The 7,155-nt window shown below is 37.9% G+C and overlaps 1 pseudogene; it reads left to right on the top strand.

Annotated features, from left to right (window-relative positions):
* Positions 1-347: 347 nt before the first annotated feature.
* LOC107596348 (histamine H2 receptor-like) lies at positions 348-1,538 on the top strand (annotated as a pseudogene).
* Positions 1,539-7,155: the final 5,617 nt, after the last annotated feature.

The following is a 7,155-nucleotide window of genomic DNA, read 5'->3' as shown; positions in this document are numbered from 1 at the left end:
ATTTTGCATTGACGCATTTCACTGATGCAACCATGTGCATTGCCAGAAATTAAACGCACCACCTTGAGCTACAGGAACATTCACACAAACAGAAAATAAGATAGACACACACAAACACACCTGCATTCCTAGTGTTCATCTACCAATAAAACTATAAGACAATCACACAACTTGACATTGCATTGCATTTTGAACATCTCGACCAACAAAAATTGCTTTGCATTTTGGCATTATTGAACTACAGGTACATTCACACAGCCAGAAAATATGAAAAACAGAAACACACCCGCACTCCTAGTGTTTTTTTTTAGCAATAAAACTGTGAAGAAATCCCGCAGACACAGAAGATGACATCTCAGATAGCATTGGCTGTGACACTCTCCGTTCTTATACTCCTCACTGTCAGTGGAAATATTTTGGTTTGTCTGGATGTGTACGCGACTAGAGGCCTACGTAACGTTACCAACTGCTACATTGTCTCACTAGCGATTACAGACTTTCTACTGGGCGCTCTCGTGCTGCCGTTTTCCACCCTTTACCAAGTTACGGGCGATTGGCCACTGGGGGCGCACTTCTGCAACATCTACATCTCCCTGGATGTCATGTTATGCACTGCCTCCATACTCAATCTCTTTGCTATCAGCTTGGACCGCTACTTTGTGGTCACTGCCCCATTGCGTTATCCAATGCTAGTTCTTCCGTGGAGAGTTGGTGCGGTTTTAGCGACAATCTGGCTGGTTTCGGTGGGCGTTTCATTTGTACCTATCCACCTAGGCTGGAATACGAGAGACTTAAGCGTGCAAAATATTTGCCAGGTCGACCCTGCATGAGACTGGCGGTTTGAGTTGAATCCAACATACGCAGTGGTCGACGCCTTTGCAACGTTTTATCTCCCCCTGGTGGCCATGTGCTGGAGCTACCACAGAGTTTTTCGCATCGCAAGGACGCAGGCGAAACGGATCATTTCTATGAGAAGTGTTCGTTGTCTTCACCAGGAGTGATGATGCTCGCCCTGCACGAACACAAAGCCATGGTGATGCTAGCAGTGGTGCTTGGCGCTTTCATGGTGTGCTGGTTCCCGTATTTCACTTTTTTTACGATAATGGGGATACGTAACGAAGACAACCCGCCACGGATGGTGCAGTCTGTGGTGCTTTGGCTAGGATATGCAAACTCTGCCCTAAACCCAGTACTTTACACCACACTCAATAGAGACTTCAGGTCGGCTTACGCCAAGCTGCTCTGCAAAGGACAAGGATGTAAAACAGGGACGAGAATACCGAAGGCGACAATGGAGGACGGGACAATGGGTGAACATGCCCCTCTGCCAAACAGGGTGGGGCTTCTGCCAAGAACTTGTGTGCTGCTGCAAGAGATCGACAACAGAAAGACAGTCGATAGCAACTAAACAACTGGTGCTAGTTACCATCATAGCTAATGGGAATAAAAGGCCATAGAAATACAAGATTGTTTACCTGTTACAGCAGAGATTGAAGGAATTTTATTGTCTTTGTATGTGCACATTTATATATCTGTCAGCAGCCCACAGGGAACCCAAGTATTAAGACAGTGTTACTTAAAAATACAAGCAGAAGGTACAAATGCAATTAATTGTAACTTAATTGTAGCAAAATGCTTTTCTTTTAATGTCCTCTGGTGGCCATGAGAAGTAATAAGATATTGTAGAAGCACATAGAAATCTGTCACTGGATTTCTGGATCACTCACAAAACTTTCTAGGTCAACCTACAATTTCCTAAATTTCGAGGTCACTGCTTAGTCCTATTTGAAGTTATCCTAATAGTAGTAAAAAGCAGTTTTTAAGCATATTTCATTAGTTAAATATATTCTGAAGCACAGTTTAAAAAAAACACTGATCAAAATTAGAGAACACTTTCAGATACCTCCAAGTGATTGGTGTTAATCTGGATCTGGTGCTAATTTCCTTAATTATCTGACAAACCCTATTTAACTGGCGGCCAAACTTTCCAGTTTTCACTGACTTTGCAAGATGGTGAGCCATTCTAAAGTGATTGAAACCCTCGATGACAGCAGGTTGTCCAGATGAAGGCCAAAGGGATGACCCTTTCAGCAATTGCAAGAGAAGTTATTCGTTCCAAATCTGTGATTTCTAGAATATTGCATCTTTACAATGACACTAATTCATTCAGGTCCCACAAAAACGCTGGTCATCCATGTAAGACAAATGGAAGAGAAGGCAGGATAATGTGGAAAGTCTCAAAATGGGAATCGGTTCAACACTGCAGCTGGAATTGCTCACCAGTTCAGTGCTGAACAGGGTAAGGATCTGTCTCGGCACGTTTAAGAGAAGTCAGACTGAAAGTGCACTCTGCAGTGACAAAGCCTTTCATCAGCAGAAAGAATCATAAGGCCAGACTCACCTTTTCTGAGAAGCATGTTGTGTGGAGAGAAGAGTACTGGTCCAAAGTTCACTTTACCGATGAGAGCAAGTTTAATTTATTTGGGTCTGACAGGAAACATTGTGCTCGTCATCAAACTGGGGAAAGTCAGTGAAAGGTGGAGGAGGAAGTGTCTTGATTTAGGGGATGTCTTATACAGCTATGGCAGGGTGAATGGAAATGTTTATCAGAACCTCCTTTAGCAACAAGCAGTTCCTTCCCTGCAAGCATCTTCCAATCATCCTGCAATTTTCATGCAGGACATCCATTACATTTCAGCCATCAATTTGAACTTAACAAATATATATAAATATATTGCATGAAGAAAATGAAGCCTACTATTCAACTGCTGCATTTTAATACTGTTGTACCATTTAATAATTATCAAACTAATAACAGAATTACACTAATTATAATCATTAAGAATAATGAAAACAAAAAAATAAATACATTTGAATGCATTAGTCACGAGAATTGCGGTTAAATGTGCTTAAACCTGGATATGTTATCATGAGATTCACTTTACTGCAGGTTTAAAGAGACGTTTACCTGAGGGCCAGTGAATTATTAGTATTGCTTTTTTTTTTTATCTGTTATTTGTACTCACCCTTATGCCATTCCCATATGGTGGGAATTTTATTCCCATGGGGAAGAGAGCTCTTTATGATACAAAAATATTTAAGCGACAACATCTGTCTAAAAAAACTCTATACTATATAGAGTTGATGAAATTAACAGTTGGATGTGCGAGAACTTTCTTCAGTTAAACAAAGAAAAAACCGAAGTCATTGCATTTGGAAACAAAGATGAAGTTCTCAAGGTGAATGCATACCTTGACTCTAGGGGTCTAACAACTAAAAATCAAGTCAGGAATCTTGGTGTGATTCTGGAGACAGACCTTAGTTTCAGTAGTCATGTCAAAGCTGGCACTGCTCATCACCTGTCCAATACAGTCCCAACAGTGAAGCATGGTGGTGGCAGCATCATGCTGTGGGGGTGTTTTTCAGCTGCAGGGACAGGACGACTGGTTGCAATCGAGGGAAAGATGAATGCGGCCAAGTACAGGGTTATCCTGGACGAAAACTTTCTCCAGAGTGCTCAGGACCTCAGACTGGGCCGAAGGTTTATCTTCCAACAAGACAATGACCCTAAGCACACAGCTAAAATAACGAAGGAGTGGCTTCACAACAACTCTGTGACTGTTCTTGAATGGCCCAGCCAGAGCCCTGACTTAAACCCAATTGAGCATCTCTGGAGAGACCTAAAAATGGCTGTCCACCAATGTTTACCATCCAACCTGACAGAACTGGAGAGGCTCTGCAAGGAGGAATGGCAGAGGATTCCCAAATCCAGGTGTGAAAAACTTGTTGCCTCTTTCCCAAAAAGACTCATGGCTGTATTCGATCAAAAGGGTGCTTCTACTAAATACTGAGCAAAGGGTCTGAATATTTAGGACCATGTGATATTTCAGTTTTTCTTTTTTAATAAATCTGCAAAAATGTCAACAATTCTGTGTTTTTCTGTCAATATGGGGTGCTGTGTGTACATTAATGAGGAAAAAAAAATTACTTAAATGATTTTAGCAAATGGCTGCAATATAACAAAGAGTGAAAAATTTAAGGGGGTCTGAATACTTTCCATACCCACTGTATATAAATATATTGCATGAAGAAAATTAAGCCTACTATTCAACTGCTGCATTTTAATACTGTTGTACCATTTAATAATTATCAAACTAATAACAGAATTACACTAATTATAATCATTAAGAATAATGAAAATAAAAAAATTAATACATTTGAATGCATTAGTCACGAGAATTGGGGTTAAATGTGCTTAAACCTGGATATGTTATCATGAGATTCACTTTACTGCAGGTTTAAAGAGATGTTTACCTGAGGGCCAGTGAATTATTAGTATTGCTTTTTTTTAAATCTGTTATTTGTACTCACCCTTACGCCATTCCCATATGGTGGGAATTTTATTCCCATGGGGAAGAGAGCTCTTTATGATACAAAAATATTTAAGCGACAACATCTGTCTAAAAAAACTCTATACTCCAAGTCTTCTGAAACCAGACCACAGCTCGGTGTGAGAAAAAGACTGAAATTTAAGTTGTTATTTGCTAATGTATGCTATATATCTGAATTTGAATTTTTTTGTTTGGTTGAACTATTCCTTTAAAAATTTAATTTGATCCAAAGGAAGGTTATGTAACCTCTTTTTTGTTCTCCCAGTAGGCAATTTTCATAAGATTCAACACTATGTCTATCTCCTTAAAAGTGACTAACAATCGACATGCAGGTGACATAATCAGAATCTAGTGTAATTTATATGAGCTTTTGATATCCAAAAACAGCATTTACAGAACAGGTAGTCTGTTTCTATAGCAGGTCAATGCAATTCATGCAGCTTCTCTTCTGTCAGGTATTTTCAACACTACACAAACTACACTATTCCCTGGCTTGGACGTGTGATGAACTCAATACCTGTTCAGATTGAATTCAGATCTGCCAGCAGCCCACAGGGACCTCAAGTGTTAAGACCCTTTAACTAAAAAAAATACACACAGAAAGCAGTGTGCAAATGAAATGTATTGCTTTTCTTCTGATGCCCCCTGGTGGCTATGAGAAGTATCAAGATTATGTATAGAAGCAGTAAGAAATCTGTTCAGTTACTGGGTGAATCTCACAAAACGTCATGCATGTAGAAATACAAGTTAGTTTGAAAGTTACTTCAGAGATTATATTAATGCAATATTAGTAGCAAGTAGTATTAGAAATATGAATGCAATTTTTACTCACTTTCATGCTGTTTCAAATGCAAATGCTGTTTTTATTTCCATGAAACACAGAGCTGTTTTTGATACAACAAAGAATGCCTAAAAAGGACAAAAAGAGACCATAAACACATAACTTATGCATTAACGTCATGAAAATGAGGGTTAAATGTGCTTAATTGTCATGAAAATAATGTTACAGAGAATAAGGCCTCATTTTCTTTGAGCAAATGTATTATTATATATTTCTTCCTTCCTTCTGGGGTAAAATGTGACCTGGTCTTGTTTTCATCTTCAGGTTTAAAGGGAGATTCACCTGAGGGTCAATGAATCAACGTTTTCTATGTGAAAATAGTTTTTCTTGTTTTCTCTCAAAAATATTGTGGCATGGGAATATTTAAAAAGTCTGATTGCATGTGCATGAATCTGAAATTTACAGAAGAAATGCAAACCAGAAGTGGACTCAGAAATACAAAATGAAATGAGAGAATAAATGGTATGTGCTATTTGAGATTTTCTTCATATGAGTTACTGTTGATTGGCTGCTTCTTTTTTTATGTTGTTTTGTCATATTGATGTCTACTTCAACATGGTTTAATATTTCCTTCATATCTGTCTGTCTTTTGACTCATTTAGTCGTCTGACCAACTATACATTAAGTACATTTATCACTGCCTTTATCAAGCAGCAGAACCTGCACACACACATAATCAGCACAGACACTTTCAGCAGGTTATCCATCATCCTGGTTTGTTATCAAAATATCATGAAATAATTAAGGCAAAAACTCAGAGTAATTCAGTAACTCAGATTCCTGACCTGAGGAAATACAGGAGGAGGGGAGTTATGGGAAGATGTGAAGAGGAAAGAGAATGGGGTGTATATAAAAACAATGACTGGTCAAAAAGAAAGGAAAAGTATAAGTATGGAGTATAAGGTTTGATACCCCTATTAGAGGTACAATTAATGTACAAAAAGTTTTTGCACATTAGCTTTCTCCACAGTCATCTTTGCAGCTTTTTCTGGCCAAGAACTACAACACCAGAACACACAATGAAGTACAGAAATCGTGGGGGGAAAGGTTTGTAATGAGAATTGCTGTCCATCCAAAAGTAATAAGATAATTTGGCAGACAGTAACCATGCAGGAATATTTTTCAGCTTGTGAATATCTAGGCCTAGTTTACATGTAGCTCAGACACAAATCTGAATATATTTCAGATATCTTTGATGTCACTACGACAAATCCAGAGATTTGTTAAACGTGTCTTTTCTTCTCTTTATCCCAAAAATCATATTCCCAGTATGATAAAGTCTCCATTCACATAATGAAACCATAAGATCTTTCAATAAAACAAAACAGACATTAAGACAGTGTGACAACAAATATCAATGAAGACTAATTACTCAAGGACGTTATTCAGGAATAATCTCTAATGAACCAATTTGGAGAAATATCTTCACTGAGTATGCTGGACGGGAGGGGGGGGGGGGGGTGGGGGGGGGGGGGGGGGGGGGGGTACCTATAGAGTAGGTTCAAATATATTATGAGAGTGAGTGCACCTGACAAAAATATTATATTATATTGTTTATATATTATTACAACTATATATGCTGAGAATCTTAAATTAAACAGCTGGTTTGATTAAACATCTTCATAGCATATACGTATACACACAGAAACCTCACAACAACCCGTCAAAATAAAAGTTTGGTTTAACTTGACAAAATTGTGACAGAAATACATTACTATTGTACAGTAGACTGAAATTATAAAAGTCATAATAATAAAATTAAAACTTTATTTTTAAAGACATTTTTTACTTCTTTTTTTCATTTAAACTATTTGGGCAAAAAAATATATAAAAGGAACTGTAGAATTTTAATTTGACTACATTTTAAAAGATTAATTAAACTGTTCATGTTTCATGCTTTCATTTGATTACCACTTTTAATAA

The sequence above is a fragment of the Sinocyclocheilus grahami genome, unplaced genomic scaffold (genome assembly GCF_001515645.1).
Source record: "Sinocyclocheilus grahami isolate Dianchi unplaced genomic scaffold, SAMN03320097.WGS_v1.1 scaffold218.1, whole genome shotgun sequence".
Classification (NCBI taxonomy): Eukaryota; Metazoa; Chordata; class Actinopteri; order Cypriniformes; family Cyprinidae; genus Sinocyclocheilus; species Sinocyclocheilus grahami.
Note: the sequence above shows the minus strand (reverse complement) of the source record. Positions and strands in the feature narration are given on the sequence as shown.